Source organism: Falco punctatus, assembly GCF_963210335.1.
Source record: "Falco punctatus genome assembly, chromosome: 2".
NCBI lineage: Eukaryota > Metazoa > Chordata > Aves > Falconiformes > Falconidae > Falco > Falco punctatus.
The window spans coordinates 41,265,566-41,288,474 of record NC_137581.1 but is presented as its reverse complement, the minus strand read 5'-3'; the positions used below and the strand labels follow the sequence as shown (position 1 = coordinate 41,288,474).

At 36.5% G+C, this 22,909-nt stretch overlaps 1 protein-coding gene across 3 annotated transcripts in view; it reads left to right on the top strand.

The window, feature by feature from the left end:
* Positions 1–22,909, top strand: part of PCDH9 (protocadherin 9) — a 710,685-nt gene that overhangs the window by 6,183 nt on the left and 681,593 nt on the right. The window lies entirely within an intron of this gene.

Sequence of the window (22,909 nt, the reverse complement as noted above, 5' to 3'; positions counted from 1 at the left end):
CCAAATCCAGCATTAGTTTTTCTTAGGTCTAATAATTCCTTGCTAATAAAGATTTAAATGCGGCGCTGTCTAATTTATTTTATTGGTGCTTTTCTTCTGCCGCCGCCGCGGCGTGGCACCCGGCGCCGGCGCAGCCTGTAGGTGGCACTACGGTACCGTGGCGCCTGCGCTGGCCCGCCGCCAGCCCTGCAGCAGCTCGGGGAAGCGGGGGGGAGGGAAGGCTCGAGCTGATACTACAGCCAAAGAACCTTTTATTTAAGGATAGTTGCACTGGAGTGGTCAGTAGTTAAGTTTTGTGTGTTTGCAAGGCAGCTTCCTTGGCGCTTCGCTTTCGCTGCACCGACTCGGTAGGTGTTAGGAGTCGCGTTTGTATTCCCGCTGGCGCTGTGCTCTCTGAGTGATGGTTATTTGTCTGAATTTATTAGGGATATGAATCCCAGAGAATCAAGTGAGACACATTTAGGCTTGTCTTTGCAAAAAGATTTTGACAGTAGCCAAGTTTAGGATAAAGTCATCCTCCTGCTCTTGCATTAGCCTTATCTGAGAGGAATGTGATGTTCCCAGAACTGTGTCTTGACTTTGGGTGTCTGTAAGGTGTCACACTAACAAGATGCTAAGAATAAAACAAGCGCTTTTGAGGCAGTTCTGCTAAAGTAACTGCTTTAAAACAACTCATACCTACAACCGGACACTGAAAACGTCTCAGAAGACTCACACAAAACCTTAACCTTTCTAAAGACTTTAAAGGAAGGTATACTCCCAGAGCCGTCTTCAGGCTGTTACGCAGCACCATACAGATACTGTCAGCAGAAGTTAAAAAAAAGAAGCAATGTGGAAAAAACCCCAACAAATTTTTAGAATGAGTTCTGCATGATCCATGGTTACTCGGCAGAAGTTTTCTCCCCAGTTTTAGTTACAAAATGTAACACCCCCAACCCACACATTCCTTTTCTGTTCTGAGATTTTGTTAATCTAGTTTAAATTAGCTTTCCAAACTCAATTAGGAAACTCATAATCCCCCACAGTATCTAGAGGCAGTTAAGACCCCCCCAAAATTATTTACCCAACAGAATGTGCAAGCTCTGCACAGTGACATTGAACACAGGAAAAAGAAACCGCCCCCCCACCCCCCCACCCCAAACCAAACAAAACCTACTGGTAGTATTAGTATTTTCAGTTACCTGTGTTCATGACATTGAATACACTGGTTTTGGTTTATTGATAATATCAGTCATTATACCTGTATATGGATCTGATTCAAATCCCACTGAAGTCTTATTTTACCCTTTTTGAAGTCAGGAGGTGCTTGTATCGTATGATTTGGATTTCTCCCTGCAAAAGCTGTAATATTATATGTAACTTAATATATAACTCTTTCTTAGGTAGGCAGTTGTCTGTACTGAGTTTGTGTATTTTTATTCTGTGATGAAGGAGACAGTGTCTTTCTTTTTTTTCCCCAATAAGGTTACAGGACATACATAACCTTTTTATGTCCCCTTGTCACTTTTGGCTGGAGGAGTCATCATTAGCAGCATTCTTATTATTCTGTCTGTAAGTCCTGAAATGAGGATGCGTTTTAGCTCATATTCATTGGCACAGGGGTTAAATAACTTTCATAGGTCTTTTTTTAGATTTGTGATAGAGTATGGCTTTTAAGCAAAGCATTCAGACTTAAAAATCTTATTGAATAGTAGTGTGTGCTAATGCTACAGTATCTGAAAAACATTCTTTTAAATTCCTTTAGGAAGAAATACTTAGTTCTGTGCCACAATACCGTTTTCTTGAGGTTTAGTGTAATTAATTTTTCGGTTTCTAATGTTAGAAGTTGTATTAAGTCGCCTACATATTCGACATTTTTTTATGTGGTTTGCAAAGGTTGCGGGAATTGTGGAGGATGTTACATTAGGAAAAGAAGACATGTAGGATGAATATAGATCTAAGAAATACTAGCATCCTCCATTTTTACTTAAAGTTTCTTTCAGTCCAAGGTAAATACACATGCAAATTATCGTGTGGATACATTAATATTAATAGAGCGCTGAGACCTGGAGTCCACACTTGGACTTCATTCGAGCAAAATCCCGTTGCTTTTAATGGGAGCTTGGCCCTAGAAATCTGTTAGAACTGGGTCCTAACTCAGAAGGCTTTTAGAATTCAAAAATAGATTGTTCAATACAATTTTCTTAATATTTCTTTGCTGGGCCATTTCTGTGCAATCGTCAATAAATTTAGTGGAAATTCTGTGGTTAAGTCTTCTCATGTCCCTTTGAATTGCACAAGCTGATGTTTCAGAAGGACCCAGTATGAAAACCAAAGCCTCCTTCAAGTGCCTATCTTGCAGTAAACCTGGTGGATGCTCTGAAAAGAGCATTTTTGAATACTTGAACTTGGGATTGTTCTAAATGCTAATTCACATAATTAGGAGTATGGAAATGATGTTGCACACCACCAGCTTATATAGCTAAGCTTCCAAAATCAGTGTTCTGACTCATAAAGAATACTGAAATCTATGCAGGCTTCTCAATCAGTGTTCTTTTCAGTATTTGATTGAACTTTAAAATGCACTTCAAATTAGTAAGTCACTACACCAAACAGCTACATAGAAATACAGTAGAAGACGACGTGTTGTATTCTATGTGAAAGGCCTCTTATAAAAACTAAACAAACAGAAAAAACTCCTACTCAATGTCATTATATTAACAATAGATTAAATAATAAAAGAAGTTAGGGCCAATTTACCGTGGTTATCCCAGTTTTAAATTATAACAACTTCATTTAATCAGATTTGAAGTACAGCAGTGACAAATTACACAGGTTTAAAATATGTATCAGTATGGGTTATGAGCAAAACCTTCAGCCTTCATTCCTAATCAAGTAGCATTTAGGCACGTGCTTAACTTTCTTTTAAAGTGGTGAGACTGAAGCAGATCCTTAAAGTCCAAATGACTTCAAATGTTGTCTTCAAGAAAGACAGCCGTAAGCACACTCTAAGCACTTTTCTGAATCAAGATGATAATTTACAAATTTTGGAAATGTTCACAGTTTTACCACATTCAGAAAAACTCAATATTTGTTAACACTGTCTTTTTGTTTCTGTGCTCTCGTGGCAGAAATGAAGGATCTGGGGCTTGACTGACACATTAAATGCATTCCATACTACGGTATATTTTTAATCATACAGTCAATAACATAAGCTCTATGGAGCTTGCTTTACTCCTTTTTCAGTCAATGGACTTCTTGCCTGATCAAGGAATGAGTAGCCAGGCTCCCACTGATCAATACACATCACTTAAGCTTTCTGTGGGAAGTGTAATTGATGTTATCTTACTCTAGAGTGTTTAAAATTGTAACTTTGGGTTTTATGTAAGAGAAAAGAAAAGCTGAAAACATTAATGACTCTTAATTTGATATGCTGAGAGTGGCAATTTCAAGGTGCATAAGTTGATGGAAATCTGCATTGGAACAGCAGTGCAGAGTCTACGTCACCTGCAAATATTAAAATTCTGTAACCATAGCATTCCATAATTCTGTGTGTGGTATTATTTTCAGTGGCCTTATTTTACTGCTTAGTATAAAAAAGTACACTTCCATTTTTATTTTTTTTTTTTATGCTTAATTTGTTTTATGTCTTCGCATGGATATTCTTCTTGGATGAGGACTAGTCATCTGGAAAAATGTCTGCATGTAAAATTCAGTTGTTTTCTAGTTATGTGTATTTATATATCTATACTGAAAATATTAGAAATGGTAAAAATGTACAGTGTATTTTTTCTATCCTGGTATAACTGGAAAATAGGTTAACAGATTTTGCTTAACTGTCTAAAGAAATTCATCTTTGAGCTGAGACCAAGCATGGAAAATTTCAGCTGAAAAGAAGAATTTTTCAGAAAGTTAAGAGCATGTGAAAACGTGGGGTTATAATGGAAATCTGAACATAACCCTAAGCTATAATACCATTTTGTATAGTGACAGTAGAAATGCTAAACTAGCGAAGGGAACATTTTGTGTATACAGATACAGACAGTAAAAGCTTAGCAAGCTTCCTTTCTCTTTAAATGTTTCCCATGCAAAAGATTTTTCTCAGGTTCACTAGAGTCTCATCTGTCCTAAATGTGCAAAGCCAAAATTTCACAAATGCTAATAAATTTGTGCCACATATGGGAGTGAGAACTGGATCTTGAGAATTTAATGCTATTGAAATTTTGTGATAATGTTCTTTTGTATATATGAACAAGGGAGGATTTTTTTAGTTTCCATTTCAGATTTTCACTTCCAAAGACTCTCGCACAGCAAAACCGTATCAGCCACACTTTATTGACAGCAATTTTATTGTAGCTAGAGGCTTACAGTAAGCTGTTTATTGCTGTTCCCTAACTCGGTTGACAGCAATTGGGGAATTAATTTTCTTGCCCCTGATGTGTTTTCTTGGGTATAAACAACAGATGTTAAAGATATGAAAACTGTGACCCATTTATATTCAGCAAGTCTTTACGGGCATAGTCTACCTGTCTGAAGTGCAGGTTTCAAGTCTTAAGTAAGATTGCTTCATCAGTGCTAGGGTTCATACTTACACAATAGAACTGCTCATCTATACATATTCTGTACAAGGGCAGATACCTAATACCTGATGGACCAATCCTCATCTAGGTAAATTCAGTTCAAGAATAGCTGAGTTCAAGTTTCATTTATTTCAGGAGATGCTGTATCTTCTTACTCTACCATTTAATTGCACTGAATATACAGAATATAACTGACAAAATGGACATAGCGTGTTGTGAAAGATCTAACAGGAGTTACAGGTGATACCTCAATTTTTGATGTCACTTCTCCCACAAAATATCATGGTGGTCTGTAAAATCTACACTTGGAAGTTTCCTCAGTTGCTACTCAAGTACAGCTGTCTCACATATATTCTGTAATGTCCATGTCTTCACTGAAGGAAAACCACACAAAATCATTTATTACTTTCCTCTTCTTTTATTACTGCTTTGACTTACCATCCTGTGGTGGAACATATGTAAAATTATTTATCCCAATAGACCAATGTGGGCATTTAATCAGTTCATTTCTCATTTACATGAGATAAAATTCCATTGACTGGAAATATATTTCCCAGGCTGTAGATAAGAAATGAATGGATGCTATCATATTTTACTGAAGTATGGGGGGAGGGCGGCATCTTTTGTTTGTTTCCATTGGCGTCTTTCAGTAAGACATTTGCAGCATGAGGGACTTCAGCATCTTTCCTAACTGAGATTTTAAGTGCTTGTCTAGACGCAAAATGCATATCATCTTGACTGTTCCTTTAAAATTAAAATACAATAAAAAAAGTTCCTTCTAATACAGTTGCAATTGTTTAGTTGTAATGGATTGTGTTCCAGTGAGCTATAAGCTTTCTCTGGAAACAAAAATAGCCATTACTGACAGAAGACACCTTAAATTGCTATTACTGCACTATTACATTGGTCATGCAATTATGAAAAGTTCAAATAATAAATAAATAAAATTGTTTGATAAAGCAACATTGTTGTAGCCATAGAAAACCATGTGTAGATTATTCCTAGGACCTAGGGATGCAGGGAAGCATTGGGGCCACTGTATTTTTGATGTTAAGTTTGTATTGATCTTACTGGGGAAAAAAAAAGGACTTTAAAATCTTGGGAAGATTTGGCCTGCATTCTCAATTTAGTTTTCAGGTTTTGTATGTACCATCAATTATGTGTGAAAGTACAGGGAAGGTGGTTAAAAATCTGATTTGTAGTCATATTAAGGTGTCTAAATTGTACCAGTCTCAAAAGTTACCCGTTATTTGTTTGTTCTTGTTTCTTTTGCAGCTAGTGAGTTGTGAGGGAGACTTGGTTTAAATTTGTTTAATTTTTTTTCTTATTTGTTTTAAAGTCTTGGAATGGGTTGTCCTGCATCTTCTGTTGTATAGAGGGAAAAGTGAGTAATTCAGAATTTCTCAGGATTTGCTGGTGTGTAGTGTCTGTAGTTTCTTATGAGCTGATATAAGTTTGCCATTTCTTTTGTAAAATGCCACACTAAATTTTTTGAGCACAAATATTGGTATTATTACTTGAATGTTGTTTTGGAATATGCACACTTCTTGCTACAAGAGGAATATATGGAGCCCTTTCTTAGAGTAACAATTCAAAATTTGAAGCTGAATCCAAACTGGGGAAAATCTGCTGATTTACAACATCTGCAGCTCTTCTTGGTGTTAACTGCACAGATTTCTTGATGAAAAAGTTCTTGATGTTAACTTCTTTACAAAAGCAATAGGATGATATTGAGATTATATTTCCAAAATCTAAAAAATATGTAAAATTATTGGGAGTCAAGTGAGTAAAAAACATTTTAGTTTGAGCTGAATTTGATAAAATGCGGAGGATCATCTGTCACATTTTTCTTCCTTCCTTTGTTTCCTCCCCCCAGGTTCACAGAAACAAATTCTAGGGAGCATTTTAAAATAGCAGCCTCTCACTACTCCAGAAAATTAAATTGGATATTCTCACTGGCTGATAACTGAAAGAGGCTAGTTATTGATACTGATTTGTAAAACAGTTATTAGCCTCAAATTGATATTTGTCCATTCTCCTTCACTCCTTTCAGGCAAATAAAGTGTTAATACAACTACTTTTATTTGTAATTTTGCAGGATATTCTTAGTACCTCCTAGACTTCCGTGTGTTGCTAGTAAGAAAATTCTGTGATTTGTTTTTTAATTGTATAAAATTGTTAAATATCTGCCTGTACAATATTTTCGATCAAATAAGCTACTGTAGCTTATGCCTTATATGGTCATATAGCCTTTAAAACACCAGAAAAAGTAAGAGGAAGACCATCTTTCCTTTGTGAGTATTTTTAGCCATTGTTACAGCCTCTTGTTGATTGATAGCTAGCACTTACATCTCTTCAATGGCTAAACCTGATAGGTGTGGAATTCTGTCTCATAATCTGTGCTCCTTCAAAACACTTAAGGTTATGGAGGCAATTGTGTTTCTGATGTAAAGACATCTGTAGGATACATACGTTTCTATATATGACATATATATACGGTTATTATAGGGAGTGTTCACTTGGATTCCTTAAGGGAAATAAAGGACTTGCTACTGAACTTCATGGTGGAATACTTCTGCCACTGAGGTTCACGTGAGTCTCTATCTTCTCCCATCAGTACTTTTTGGAAGAAAGTTTTAAAAGAAGTTTGGTTTTACAGGAAGAGGTCCAGGACCTCAGAAAAGGGTGCAGACTCGTGAATTTTGGTTTAAGAGAACACCTCTTTTCTATGTAGAGTAAGAGGCAGAGCCTGAAGGGGAGTGATGTTTAACCCCTGGTTTTAGTAGCTTTCCATTCAGAGGGGCGGTTTTTGGGAATACTGTTGTTATGCCAGTTCCTCTCCTTTCAACATATAACGAATATATCTGAACATTATAGCTGCTTCAGATGCCCAACTTCTGACTGTGGATCTAGCCTGATTTCTGTAAATGACATTATCAAAAAAGCATAATTTGTATAATTTTCAACAGTATACTTAACCGGTAGCACCTATGCACATAGTACCTGATTTTGCTTCTGTTGACGTTGTGGTAAGATTCACTTTGTCTACCTTCTAATTGTATGTCAAATCTAATCTGCTTTACTGGGTTCATGACTTACACTACACTAAAGAAAAAATTCTCTGATTAAACTGGTTGCCAAAGCTGATGGATACTGTTGGGTGAGATGCATCCCACGCCAGTGAAGAGTATGATCCAGTGGAGTGTGATGCAATCTGATCCATACTCTTCACTTTACCACTGAAAAGCGTGATCCAGTCCAGTTTTCTCACTGAAATGGAAAGAAGGGTTTTAAGGGTATGTATTTCTTTAAATAAAGGTATTATTTGGATAGTGTATATGTGCACAAAAAATGTATAATGTACACAACTGACTTTGGGAAAGTATTCTTTAAATTATGTCTCACATTCAAAGGCTTCCAAACCAACTTACTGACCTTTTATTAAATTGTTATCTGGCCATTCATACAGCTGTCTATTTTAGTAAGATGGTGCAATGAAGCACCAGTTATTTTGTTTTGGTGCTGTTCTGGGTATTTCTGTTTTTCCACAGTGCTGCATATTCTCTGATACCTCGTTCTGTGAATGTGAGTAGAGAAAAAGGAAGTTATAAACTTTTGATCTCTACCCTACCCTTGGTCATATCTAGCCATTTGCATTATAGTGTAAAAATGCTTCTTTTACCGCTCTGCTTTAGGTATGTGTCTATAGCGGTATGGATTTTCAGCTACTTGTCAGATTGTTTCACTTTTGCCATTTCAAAAATACAGGTCAAAATACCAGTGAAGTGCTAGTGTTACCAGTAAAAGAATTTGGAATTGCCTTCAGTTTGTGACAGCAGTACCCTGAAACATGGATCACATTGAAGTCTGCAGCATCCACAGCAGCAGGAGGTAGACTGTGCACCAATAGCAAAGCCCTAGTCATCTCCCATATTTTTAACAACTGCCAGATAAATAAAAAAAAAGAAATGAAATCTGCATCTGTCTAAGGACAGTAAACCTTGCCTGTTGAAATTTAATCTCTCCCCTGTACAGGAGATGGACTTTCCTATTTGAGATTTCATCAGTTTCGTTTCACAAAACTGTTACACCTGTCAAACATTTCAGTTTGAAATGAATGCCTGATATTTTTTGCCTTTATATGCTACAAGAGCACCAGGTTGTCAATCAGCAGAAATACAAAATGAGATGAGATAGGTGATCCACTACTATGATTGGCATTTTATTTTTATTTTACAACCTCTTTTTTCCCTCAAACGGCAATGACTTAAATAAAGATGGCAATACTTGTCTATACTGTGGAAACAGATGAGAAACATGGATATAGCGAAGGGAAGCTGCCCTTGGTTTGCCCCAGTCCTGTTTGTCTTGACTTCTGCTGGCCATCCTTCTGAAAGTACTGGTACAGTCCAGGTGGCCAATGAAGCTGTAGGTGACTATTGCTATGAATTGTGTGAATATCAATCTCATGTGAATGAGATGAAAATACACTTGCTTTGGTCTTTCTTAATTTTTGCTATAGAATTAATTCATTGCAACAAATCTCTTGCAGTCCGTAATGTTTAACTAGTAAAGCAGGACCACTTCTGGGTGGGATGTATAGGTTTTCAAAGTGCCTCCAGGCCAAGGGGTGGTCCAGAGCCATAGCAAGTGATTTGAATCTTGTAATATTTTTGGTTTTTTAATCTGCTTCCATGATGATGAATCAGAACGTTTGTTTCTTAATGTGGTTTTTCAAATTCTGGACTAAGAAATTGTCAAAACGGTAGGTGCTTTTCAATAATTTAAGAAACCAATGCACTTCTGTGGTTCTGTGATGTGTCTATTAATAGCATCCCTGCTGATCATCCCCAGATTTCAGTATTACTCAGCTTTGCTCAAATTTAGGCTTTGGTCTTCTTCTGTGCTTTTAACTGTTGATTAAGAAATATTCTAATCCATCACAGAGTACCAAGAAACTAATGGCTTGTGGAGTATTTTAGTCTTCAAGCTTCCACTATAAATGATACCAAAATAGTGTTGATTGGCTATGCTTGAATACATCTCTTTCTTTTATGAGATACTGTCACTGTCCTTTCTTGTTTCTCCTTTTAATCTTCTCCTCTGTTCTCTGAGCTCACTTCTTTTTGTACAACATATGTATGCACATATTAGAAACATGAGATTTATTGTCAAATGAATACTATCACAGGAAAGAAGTGGCACATGTTGTTGCGATCTGTTGTAGCACACCTAACTCGTAACCACTCATTGCTCTAGGTAAGGATTTCTAATGAACCAACTAGCTTCATTAAGTTTCAAAGATTTGAAGCATTTGGAAGCATATCTGGATAGAAGCATAATATGGGAAGTAAAACACTTTCTAAACTAGATAGATAGTTGCTTTGACTTGTTCCAGTAGATTTAATAGAATCTAATCAGAATGATTTAATAGTTATTAATACAAATCAGAGGAGAAAATCCATTCCTGCATTATGTATCACACATTTTTCCTCTGTAGCTTGGTGGCTTACTACATTTGGATTGCAAAACTGAGCTGAAGGTTTGGCAGAGGAGAAACTAGGGCCTAACTTCATAACTGTGGATTTGCAAAGGTGTTAGCTAGGACAGCTCTGTCTGGTTATAATTGGAACGGAGGGAGTAAGTTGCATGCCCTAAGTTGCATGTCAAAATCTGAAGTATGTTTAATTTAGTGGACTTGTGAGTACTAAAAGCAGGTATAGGATGAACACACGCAGCTGGTTTTGTAGTATAATGCACCTGTATTTTAATATGGACCAAATCTGATTTCCTTGTAATTGATATTACATAGTCATCCTAGATGTGCATTAGGGAGGAGTGAAACTAGTTTCGTACGGTATAATGGCTGGCATGAATCATTTCCCTTCAGAGCAGTCAACATCTGTATTATAGACACACATAACAAACCCCACTGTATTATCTTCACCTACAGCTGCTGGAGTACTGGACAATATTGTGGTATGAGCTAGCCTGCTGGATTTCACCAACTATTTTTGTAGCCATCCTGTATCTGTCGTAGTTAAAACAAGTAGACAAAATAATTCTTTAATATATGTTTTGCTTGCTTGCTTTTTTTTATGAGACTGTTCATACTTTTCTCACAGATGGCATAATGCATTCACAATGTGTAATAGGTGTGGTATCTTGCTGAGACTTATGATAGAAAATTGATTCTGAAAACAATAGTAAAAAAATGTAAATCACAAAGCAGAACAGTGGAGATTGCAACTCAATAACTGGATAGTGCTTCTTGAATGCAGCAATTTGAAAGGGAGATTGGGATGAGAGATGAAAACATTAATGTATCTTTACATTTCAAAATGGTTAAAAGCTTAGTGTGGATGTCTGGACTTGTAGGAAAACTTACTCTTTTAATAAGAAAGCTGGCAGTGCTGCTGTGATATACAGAATGTCAGTGATCCTTGAGTCTGCTTGTTTAAAGCAGCATGCTGAGCACTTTTCAGCAGAGTGGTTTCATGCAATGCCTACTAAGACGCTTTATAGATGGTGCAGATCAGCTCCAGACAAAGTACTTCTTGTTGCCATTTATGATTTTCATCTTTCATAAAATATGCCACAGAAGTAATTCCCGATTTCAGAGCAGTCATTCTTTGGATCAGTGGTGACCACATGAAAAAACATTCTGCATTCACTCTCTTGCATTTGGTATTTTTTAACATTTTCATGTCCTAGTGCTAAATACAAGCCTAGTTTGTATTCAGTATTGTTGAAGTTCATTTCGGGAAGCCTCTAGCTATTGAAAGTGTTATATCTTACTTCCTGCTGTCCTCGGTAAAGATAGTTGGGGGTCAGGAGAGCCCTCTGCACTGTGTGCTGCTGCTTGCTCATGACATTTGAAGGCTGATAGGGATGCTGTGATAGCACCTTCAATTAAAGACACAGGCAACAAGCATAAAAAAGAGAATCCTTAAGACTGCCTAACATTATGCCATTGCCTCGATTAGAATAAAACCAGCATGAGAATAAATTGGCTATGTTAGCTTAATTGTGATCTCACCTAAGTGCTGCCTATGAGACCTTAGACCTAGCAGAAAACCCTGGCTGAAATATCAAGGGGCTTTTTTTTTATATTGCTTAAATTTATCATATTTATGTTAGAAAACAGTAAGTCAAATCTATTCCAGTTTTAAAGCCTTAAGCTTTTGCTGCCTGTTTGGGGTTTTCATTACTTTTACATGTATACAGTTACACAGATAATGAGAAACCTGCAAAACCTGCATATCACTGCATGTAACCGCTCTGCAACTATTTACCACCTCATTAGTTTTTTCAATAGCAAAGATAAGTTAGCATTCTGTCATGAAATTTGAACTGCCACCGCATCCAGCTGAAGCTTATAAGCCATGGCATAGTAACTTTTCGCAAAATGCATTAACACTTGCACCAGAAGATGCAATCTTGTAAATACAAAAATTTCACATGACTTTTTATATATGTGAAGCCAGTTTATTTGACTTTTTCTCCTGTAAATTTTGCTGCTCTTAGAAATCTTTTAAAATACAAAGGGAGAAATTTAGGGTTTTTTGTTATTCTGCACAACTCAATTGACTGAGATAGACTTGATCTCATGTACATTTGGACTGTGCTGTACACTCACTACTCTTTAAACGTGGTGTGCCTTTTTCTCATTTTTGTTAAGGCTCATCTTCTCTGGAAAAAAAGGTGCATTTTACATCAAGATTGCTGTTGTGAGGTATCTGTCTAAATGTGAAATCCTTGTGGAGACAAGAAGCAGGTATTTCATACCTTGATGTAGCTGGTTGAGGTCAGCCTCGAACAATACACCTGGGGTTGATCACAACTGGCTATGTACAGGTGAAACTACAATACCTTATCATTAGCAGGATTTTACACTGTATTACCTACTTCAGTGTAAAATCATGTTACACTATCTTGCAATGTCAAGATGCCTCTGAGGATATGGATTACATGCATACTTATTCTAGGTCCTTCTATGTTTCAAAAGTGATGCAAAATGAATCTCTGCCCTACTGTCTGGCAAAACTTTACAGTCTGGTTCTGTGGCTGAATTAATGTCCTTGCTGGACTTTCACATATATCCTTGGTAATTCTAGCAGTGATGTCCCTAAAAGTTCCTGCCAGGATTTCATTACTGTCTGGTATAATTCCAATGCATTTTCATACCTTCTTCAATATTGGTGCTACCGTTTTGCATTATGCACAATTGCATCAATGACTGCAGCTGCACACGATGGTTATAACTCAGTCATCCCCCCCAAAGAGGAGTAATATGAAGCATCAAAATCAAAACATTAATTCAACATAGGCCATTAAGTCGTGATGGTACAGATGTGCCTGTATTCGATTTTTACTTAAGTAAACCACAGTATTTTATAGGAAGCATGGTCAGAATAAAGCATTTCATCCACAGGTTACTCCATGTTGGCAATAAGTGAGTAGAATAGGAACAAATGCTAGCTCATTTGCAAGTGAGGTGAGCAGGCCTGAGCATGAGTTGCCTTCTCCAGTTTTTTTGTGTTGTAATTTAAGTCTGCCTGCTCCTAAAAATGCACTTCTCAGCGTATGTCTCCACCTTTGTTAAAGTGTCTCCTGAAACTGTCCATAGGTTTGGGTTGCTGTCAGCCGAAGGGTTACCATCCCTTTAAAACCAGATTTAAGATTTGCTGTTTATTTTAGGTAAGGAACCTGGATAAACAGTTGGCTTATACCTCTTAAAATGCTCCTTTACTGTTGTCTCATCTCCTTCATTTTTGATCTAAACTGAATTACTTTTGTGCTTTCTACTTCTGAACTTTCTAGGTAAGTTGTTTGCCTCGTATCCTGCACAGATGCTCCACCCATCTAACGTTCCTCTCATTTTCTATATACATTTTTTTCTCCCTACATATTTTTGCCCACAAACCTACCTGCAAGACCACATATTTGGTTCACAGTCAGTAGTCACTCAGTGGGAGGCATTTCCCATTCACATGTGATACATGCTGGCTGCTGCTTCCAATTATGCCATATGCTGGAGAGCTGAGCTGTTGAAGTATTGGAGTCAATGTTATAATCAAACCAGTTAAGAAAGTAGCAGTGTTGTCTTGTAAAGGGTTCTGGACAATGTCTGATTTCTGCCATAAGCAAAATGCTGACAAGTCCTGCTTTGTTTTGCTGCTTTTTCAGGTGGCAAAGAACTAGACATACATTCATTATATTGTAAAATCACAACCTTCGAGATCTTGCTGAATCTGCCCTACAGCTATTTATCACATGATTGCAGGGAATGAAAATAACATTTTTCCTTCTACTAGGAATATGTTGCTAACCTTGAGGCAAGACAGTGCATAATTTTATGTGTGCCTAGTCTTGCTGTTATATATAGACTGTTTTGAGATGAATCAGTGTTATCATTTCCCAGAATTTAGCACTAGTGTTTTACCAGAGCCAAGGAGATTTCATGTACTAGGCTCTTGGCTGCAACAGTGACCAAGGATCCCAAGTCTGAGTCACATTTACACTAATGACATTTTATAGTCATGGAAAGACGCCAAGAAGATGCTAGTATTATTTACTCCCAAGTTAATTTTTTTGTGTGTTGAGGTTAGAGCTGCACATAGTAATCTCTGTGTAAAGGCTATCTGAGCTCAGTCCTGATTTCACATCCATTAATTTTATATTTGTGAAATTACAGCTATTTCAGTGATGGTTTTGCTTGTAATCAAGAGTTGAATCTGTCTGCTCATGTCTATGCGGTAATCCCTCTTCCTCCCACAAGCAACAGTCTGCAGGAGACTCGGAGATCTCTAAGACTTTTTTCTTTCCTGTGATACCCATCCTTCTCTTGAAGCTTCTTGAATAATTTCTGTTTTTTAAAATTAAATATTAATTCACTTTAAATAGCAAGAATTAGGGAGGCTAGAGCTCAGTCCCTCTCCACAATTACTGGTTTAACCATTAAATTGCCTGTCTGATGCTCTATGTAGCTGCCTTACTATGGCTGTGTACCTAATATGTAGCTCTGACTCCTTGGTTTCCTTTGTTCATAGGGTGACCTGCAGCAAGTGGTTTTAAGCACATTGAAATTATTTCTGATATTGCATGGACACTTTCTGTCATGGCCCACTTTTGAGCTACTTATGCGCATGGACAGCATTTTTTAGGTATTGTCTAAAAGTAAACATTTCCAGAACACGATTTCCAAGCTATGTAAACTCAGTTTCAGTTTTTAATACTGTGATACTGTAACGTATTAAGAACAGCAGGACAGCATGAAATTTATAGAAATAAATTGAGGCATATACTGATGAAAACAGCTGAATACACAAATCAGGCTACATCCACTGTTTTAAGTAATAACATACTTCTGAGTATAGTTGTTAGCACTGTGTGTGCCTGTAACAGGCATTTGTACAGTTATAAAATAGATGTCGTTATTTTGCAAGCACAGAGACAAAAGAATCATGTTTCTTGTCCACGGTTCTGTGCTATTTTGAGGTAGTTTAATGCAATGGTGAGATGCATTATACCTAATCCAAACCCAACAGAGCTTCGCACTATGCTGCTCCAACTTGCTGTGTGATTTTTTTTAGGGGATTCACAGTTGATTAAAGCTTAATAAAAACAAATACCAGAAAGGGAGAAGTTTGGGTTTACTCTCTTCTGGATTGGGGTAGCTGTCTTAAAATACAGGTATGAAAGCAGCTGTCTTTTTTTGAAGACTAAGCTGAGGCAAAAATATTGTGAAAAATTCTGCAGAACATACTTGGGCAAAATGCCCATTTGTTTTATTGAGAATTTTGCCTGATTAAGACCTGTTTTCCCCTTATCTCAGAGTTTCTTGGACAAATGGTGTTGACTCTGATCCAGTAAAGTAGAGCAAGCTTCTTAACTGGCACATTAAATAAAAGCTCAGCTGGGAAAGGAATGCAGTATTTTGTCTTTGCATTTCAATTGAGTTGAAACTTCTTATTTTAAGCTTAGGCTGTGAGAATCACCTCCAAGCAATGTAACAGCATTTACAAAGTCAGGTGATAGATGCTTGGACTGAATACAAGTTTATGATGGGACACATCTTTCCTGTTAATAAAACCAAACCCAAATAAATGCAGTGTTCAGACTTCCTCATTCATTTCTTTCAAGCAACTCCATTCTGACTTCAGTACTCCTGCTGTTGTGAGTTGAGGATTTTTTTTATTTTTTCTTTTTTTTTCTTTTTTTTAGCACCAACAGTGTATTATGCTAATCTGCATGCTGGGCAAAAGCCCAGTTGAGAGTCTAAAGGAAGTTTCACTTTTGACCACATCCCTGTTTTGAGCCAAGATTGCTAATGTAGAAAGGCTTGCTACCTCTAGAGGTGTGCAGAGGGTCTTGTACCTCTTCCTTAAAACGCTGGTGTACGCTTTACCTCTCCTTTTCCTTCCTTTTCTCTGGGGAAATGACTCATATTTTTACTAGCGTAATAACAAAGAGATCCACACTTTTTATTTCTAAAACAAACAAGTATTTTTTTTTCCACTTGTACTGAGGCTTCAGTCTCTGCCAAATATTTGAAAAGAAATCACCAACTGGTCTGCAACTCTTTAAGCAATTACCATTGAATACAAACACTATGGTTCAAAATGAAATAAATACAAAAAATTTCAGCAAGGAAAATCTAGCACAAATCATAAGTAACTGATGCAAGTACTAACATACTTTTTTAATGTTAATACATAAAAATTGCAAAAGTACATTGTCAGTAATCCTGTGAGTGATTTAGTGCATTGTCTTATCACATGGTGAATGAAGGGAGGCTGCATGTAACACTGAACGCTTGTAACCTGTTTCACTGTTCCGAGGAATACTGAAAATATTCAGTTTAATATACAGAAGTATTCGTTAAGAAGCTTACCAAAACAATACGGTGGGCTTAGACTAGGATCATACCAGAAGGTCCATCTTTCAGTTCTCTGAATCATAGGAAGAAACAGATTGTGTGACATGGAAAGTGAGTAATAATGTAATCTAACAGAGTCATTGTGGGCTGGCTGAGGTTTCTTGCCTATTCTCAGTTGATGTAGATATTTGACACAATACTGAAGAACTGACCATTTTAATTGTGACTATGTTTTCCTGGAAAGCAAGTGTCTGGGTAGGTTCAACGGAGTCTTTATCTGTGGGCTAGTTACATAGTGCTCTTCAGTGTGAACCAGCTGGTTGCATCAGTACTTACAGCAGCCCTCGTTTGGGGAACTGCAGTATTTAAGAAAGCCCAGGGGGAGAAAAGGTACTTGCTTCCTGCACTGTTTTTATTGCTTCCCCTGAAGCCTTCTGTTCATGATTCCTGTTGATCTTTGAAGGTTTTTTTCTGGGGCTTGGGAACTGTCGCTTTTTAGAAACCTATTGATGAAAGTTTTGTGACTCCTGTTTTTTTTGCTGAGTCTGCGGACTTAGTTTTTCCATTTCTTTAAGGTGCTTTGGCTTCCCTTCCTATTGTCTAACCAAAGGTTACAAGGGTATTAGTAACTTTTTCTTCTCTCTTGCCCTTACTGCAGGCTTACTGGTTTTCACCTTTAATTTATTTCACAGGAGAATGTGCAAACACTCCAGCAGAGTAACCATAATTTTTTATGGAGTCATAGGTCTGTTGCATGTTACTAGCTTGTGCTGTCTTAATAAAAGTTAGTATTAACTATGTAGGCTTAATTAGCATATTTGGGTTTGGAATCTTAAACTATAAAGCTTTCCTGTTTCCCAAAACAATCCATTTAATTCTGTATCAATGAGAAATATTTAAAACAGAATGGGCAAACATACTTATATGGGATATAATGTTGCATAGCTCCTTACAATAAAATATTTTAAAAATATTTTTTATATAGTTTATATAAATTTTAAGTGAGTTTAGAATAAATATCGTTATTGCTATTTCACTAGAGGGCAAACGGAGGTATAGAGAAAAAACATCTTAAAGTTAACACTCATTTTCAAAGCCAAGAATAGAATGTGGATTAAAGACTATGTACATTAGATGCAGTGGCCCTTATGCAGAATACTTGTTGAATTAGATATAAGATTTTAATGTTTTCATGGAGGATAATGTAACAGATTTAGAAAGCTGAGAATGCCAATAAAACATCAGCAGTTATTTGCACAGTATTGTCAGGGACAGCTATTCTGGAGACAATTCAGTGATTCAGAGCTATTTGATTAATCAAATGAAGTCTCTGTTGTAGCAATGCAAAGAGGTTATGTCTGCTGGCAATCTGATTTGAAATCAAATGTTTATGGATTAATGAACACAAGACAATTGCTTCTAAGCCTCTTTTCAAGCAAAATCTTAGGTCTTTAGAAATGTGGATAAGTAGGGAATTATTAGCCAGGTCTGACAGCACAAGTGAAAATTTATCCCCTCAAACATGCACTCTTTACAATTAAAGGAAATCCAAGCAATTAAAAGCAGCCAAAATAAAGCAAAGACCAGAGCTTACAAATTGTGTTTGTTATTTTACTAACATATGGTAATGTAAGCAAATTGTAATCATAGTTACATTACATTCTAATTGAATGATAAACTTAACAGAGCTGTGTCATTTCATATCAACTGAGGATCTATCCCACAATCTGCTTTTTAAAAAGCAGTCCTGGCCTCATCTTCACATGGCCCTTGTGCTTTAATGTATTGAAAAAAAAAAATCATTCTTTCTGTCTTAGCAGTTGTTGTTCATTACATTGTCTTTGAAAACTGTGAACAATGTGCATATTACAAAAAGAAATGTATCATCCATTTGAGCATAAAGGAAAGTTCTGCTTTTATAGGAAATGACTCAGAAATAGTTCAGGTACAATTTTGCGTTCCCTTTGGTCTCTTTCTTTTCTGAGAAGGCTCTCTGCTTTGGTTTGATCCTAAATTAGTTATAACTAAATGCCACCTTCGTTTCTGCCCCCACTGAGCTTAACAGTTAATTTTCCAAGATAGAATAAAGAAATCCTTGCTTTCATATTTTATCCCATCCCCATGGTGCAGCAGACCAATAAGAAGCATATAGTTCTTACCGAGTTAAAGAGAATAGGAGCACTTCTCTGAAGAAAATTGGCTGGCTTTCATGCACTACATAAAAAATCATCAATTAAAAATGGAAACAGCTGGAAATGAACATCTTCCTTTTATTGAAGTTGAACATTAAACTGCTCCCTGATTTGACTTTCCCTCTATTTCTTTTAAGATTATCATCATTATTTTGATTTGCTAAGGTAACAGCAATAGCATTACCTGCTTGGGCTTGTTTATTGGAAAACTTGACTGTATGTAACAGTTGATCTACATACAAGTAGCTGCACTAGCTTCTGTGCACAAGGTAACTGAATCCTAGGTTTACAGGGGGATGAAATTTTTATCAGAACAGTTTAGGGTTAGCAAAAGACTTCCATTAAAATCTGTGGAAATTTTACCATTGATACCAAGTGCTTTTGAAAAGCCTACCCTTTTGCCTCATGTTAAACTCATGAGGATCACAGAATTAGATCCTAACGGTGCTGTCATCTACTTCACCTGAAAGGTGATCTAATTTGGAGGTTAGAATATTTTAAATGGAACTATTAGTGATAACAATAGTTAATCTGGAAAAAAAAAATAGCAGGACATCAGTCATACTGTCTTAAAACTGTAACATGCTGTTTTGTGGAAGGAGAAACTCCATGAACTGGCCACTTTGTTCAAGTTTCATACTATATCATCATCTCAAATTACGATTCTTTTAGTGTGTAGTAGTGACTCATTTTTTAGCTGCTTGCTTTAGTTCTGTTTTATTTGTTTCTTTGTTTATTTTAGTTACATTAGTTTAGTTAGGCCAAAAGTAATTCAAGCAAGGAGAATATGATGTCACTCATCATGTAATTTCTTACTATGCATGTGCATGTGTAGATATGTGTACAGATATATATATACATGTGCTTGTATGTACAGGATCCTGTATACTTACGGAAATATACTGAGGATTCTACCTTAAAGCAAAGACGCAACACTGGCCAAAGGTACATTGCTCTTGTTGCCTCAAGAATATGCGCTGCTGTATAGTTAATAGCTAAAGAGTCATAGCAAGGAAGTTCAAAGTCCATTTCAACACTTCCAGAAAGATCAACATTACTTCTTTTATGACTAACCTAAAACTGCTTTACATTTTCAAGTTGAGAAGTCAACCAAGTCCTCAGATAGTACTGGACAATCTCATTGTTTATGAAAACAGCTGAGGATCTAATTTAATGACATTTGAAGGTTCATTTTACAGGATAAAAACTGTAAGAGTATCCCACTGTTTTGAACAGTGTTGCCAGGACACATGGCTGGTATTACCGGTAGATCACTTCTGATTGTATTTAGAATTATAAATGTTGAGAATTGACAGTGAAATCTCAACTATTTTTAGAACTAGTCATAGAAAATAATTCCAGTTTGCCTTTCAGTACAGAATGTGTTAAATTTGGGTTAGGCTTCAGTAGTCCCATCAAGCTTAGATATGATTCTTCTGCACAGAATTTTCCATATGTTATGCTCTGTGTACATCAAAACAAAACTAGCTCAATGATCTGGAGGCAGTGTACACTGCACCCATGGGTGAGTAAGACTGATTCATGCAGCAGTATGCTAAGAAACATAAGTGGTGTGTGGTGGGCACGTAGATAATGTAATCGCACTCATGGCTGCCGTTCTAGTGGAAAGGATAACATCTTGCTGGATTTCTGAAGGATGAGATAGTAGTGAAAGTACAGTACTTCCAAAAGGCACGTCAGATCTGAGGAATAAAATGTTACAACTTTAAACATCTGAGATAACTAAGAAGAGGTTTGTTTTTATATTTCCTCTATTTTGTGGCTGAAACAGCTTTGGCTGTTTCATATTTTTTTGTGATTTATTTGCTTGTTTATTTATCTATTTATTCTATTTCAGAATTAAAATATCTAAATATTTAGTCAGTTTTTTCTTAATTAAAGATTTTCATTAGACATGTCACTGAATACAAACCTTTGTACAACTAGTAACCAAACAAGCTTTTCTGTAAAGGCTTCACTAAATAATCAATCACAAATCGTGGCTCTGGGAGCTTGTAGCTGTTGCTTTTTCATGTCAGTAGAATTAAACCAAGGTTTACAGGTTTAAATTAATCAAGCTGATGAAAGGCTGGGTTTTGTTTGTTTGTTTGTTTTCCTAAAAAAAGAGATGAATTTGACTTCTGTCTATATGAGAAAAAAGATAGATATACACATACCTGCTGTCGGGTGGATACCCTGTGGCTTTGTGTGTGCATTAGTGTGTGTGCCTGTGTGCCTGTGCGTATGTATGAGAGAGAGAAAATTCAGAGAAACAGATTACTTTGCAGTGTAAAAATGTTGAATTAAAATGAGAAACACTGGTGTTTATAGAGAATCTCGTATTTAACGAGAACAGCCCTGGAAAGGAATGCTTTCAGTAATCTCTCTTTAACCGACTGAAGTGGAAGAAAGCCAAGTTGTTCAGTTGCACAATAGGTTGCAATCATGTGGGAGAGTTCCCAGTTGGGAGCTGAAAACTGAAAACCTGACATGCATAAGTGAATGAAGCTACCCTATATGATGTGTTGATTTAAGATTTTTTTTCCCCCTCCTTAAAAATACAGCTGGGTTTCTGCCTTTGTCTGAGTACTGAAGAGGCAACACTGTGAGACACAAGATTAGTTTAAAATTGACATTTTGGATGTCAGTGATAATTTGTCCTGATGTTATGGCTACTGGTTGCGACTGTGACAAGCACGCTTGATCCAAGCAGGCGCTGTAATAGCCAAATTTAATAGACGACCATTGTAATTTTCTGTCTTGTGGACAGCCTAGACTTTCCAATGTTCCTTCATCACAACAATCAAGGATTACTAAATAACAAGTCCACAGGATTGGGGGAGGATTGAAAGGATTAATGGAGTATGACAAAATTGCACCTGAGGGGGAAAATCTGTAGCAGTTTTTGTATGGTGATGTGGTACATCAGGCAAACTGGCAATTGCTACTGATCTTTACACATGCATGTCTTCAAATAAAGTGTGTGAAAGTCAAGCAGACGCAACTATGTGGCTAAGACTGTCATAAACATTTATGTCATCAGCCACATAAATCACTTAATGCTATCATTTTAAGTATTTTGATGATCAACTATATTAAGCATCAGTGAATTGTAGGCACTGTACTAAATCATTTTTTTCTCTGCTATAACCTCTTATCCTGCTAAACTAAATCCTAAAAAAGATTAAAAATGTAGGGTTAGTCCAACCCTTCCCTTCAAAGATAATTAAGGAATACAGTTCCTGTTTAGGAAGAATGTTTCCAGTTTTGGAACTTTAAAAAAATAAACAAACTGGTTTGCCATCTGCATTCATGTGCTAACCTGATGTTAAACCCCCTCCATCCCTTTGATAAACATCCAATTCAAAACAACAACGTTAGCCCCAAGTTCTTACAGGATATTACAGGGTTTTTTAAATGAACTGTTTAGCACTATGAAACATCAACAGTTTGTTAACAGATACTGGGTTGCTTTTCACACTGGTTTAAACCAAGAATCCAACCACTGATGGCAGTGGATTTACGTGAAATAGAAACAAGGAGAAGCAAGAGGAGAGCTATCCAGCTTTATTTTTGAAAAAGTTCCTTCTTTGGAAAGGAACTTATCTATTAAACATTTTTTATTACCTCTCTGAGAAAAATCTGGACTTGGGAGTATTTTTTTGACTTAAGTGGAAGTTTTAGATTTATGTTGTGTTCATGGTAGCTGAACTTAGCCTTTGCAGCAAGATACTTTCTTACCAGTTTGATATAAACACTTAATCATTAGGGAAAATAGCAACTGGTGCAAATGTTTAAACTTTTGTCTATGTAGATCTACACGAGAGAAAAAATGAAAGAAAATTCGCAAACACATTTAAAAGTTGCGGTCTAAGGTCATCTGTCATGTATTGTGAATTGTTTAAGGAAACACTTCTTTGCGAGCATTGACTGAAGGTCATGTTGTTATTTAGACTTTTGACGAGTGGAACAGTAAACGATTCATTAACTCCATTAGCCATCCTTTCTGCACACTGGGAAAAGCAAATGTAATTGTCAAGTATTCCTACTATATACTTAAGCTGTCAAGGATCCTGGAAGGCTTCAGCTGTCCTCTTCGAAGATATCAAAGGAAGGGGTGGGCAATTTTGTGTCTTTAAAACAGAAATAGGGAAAAAATGTGCCACATAATTTAAGCTAAAATATTTATTTTTAACCTAAAGTGACATTTTAATACAGAAACACTGGACAGGTTTCTGACTGGGAAAGCTTCTGATTATTATTTTTTTTAAAAAAAG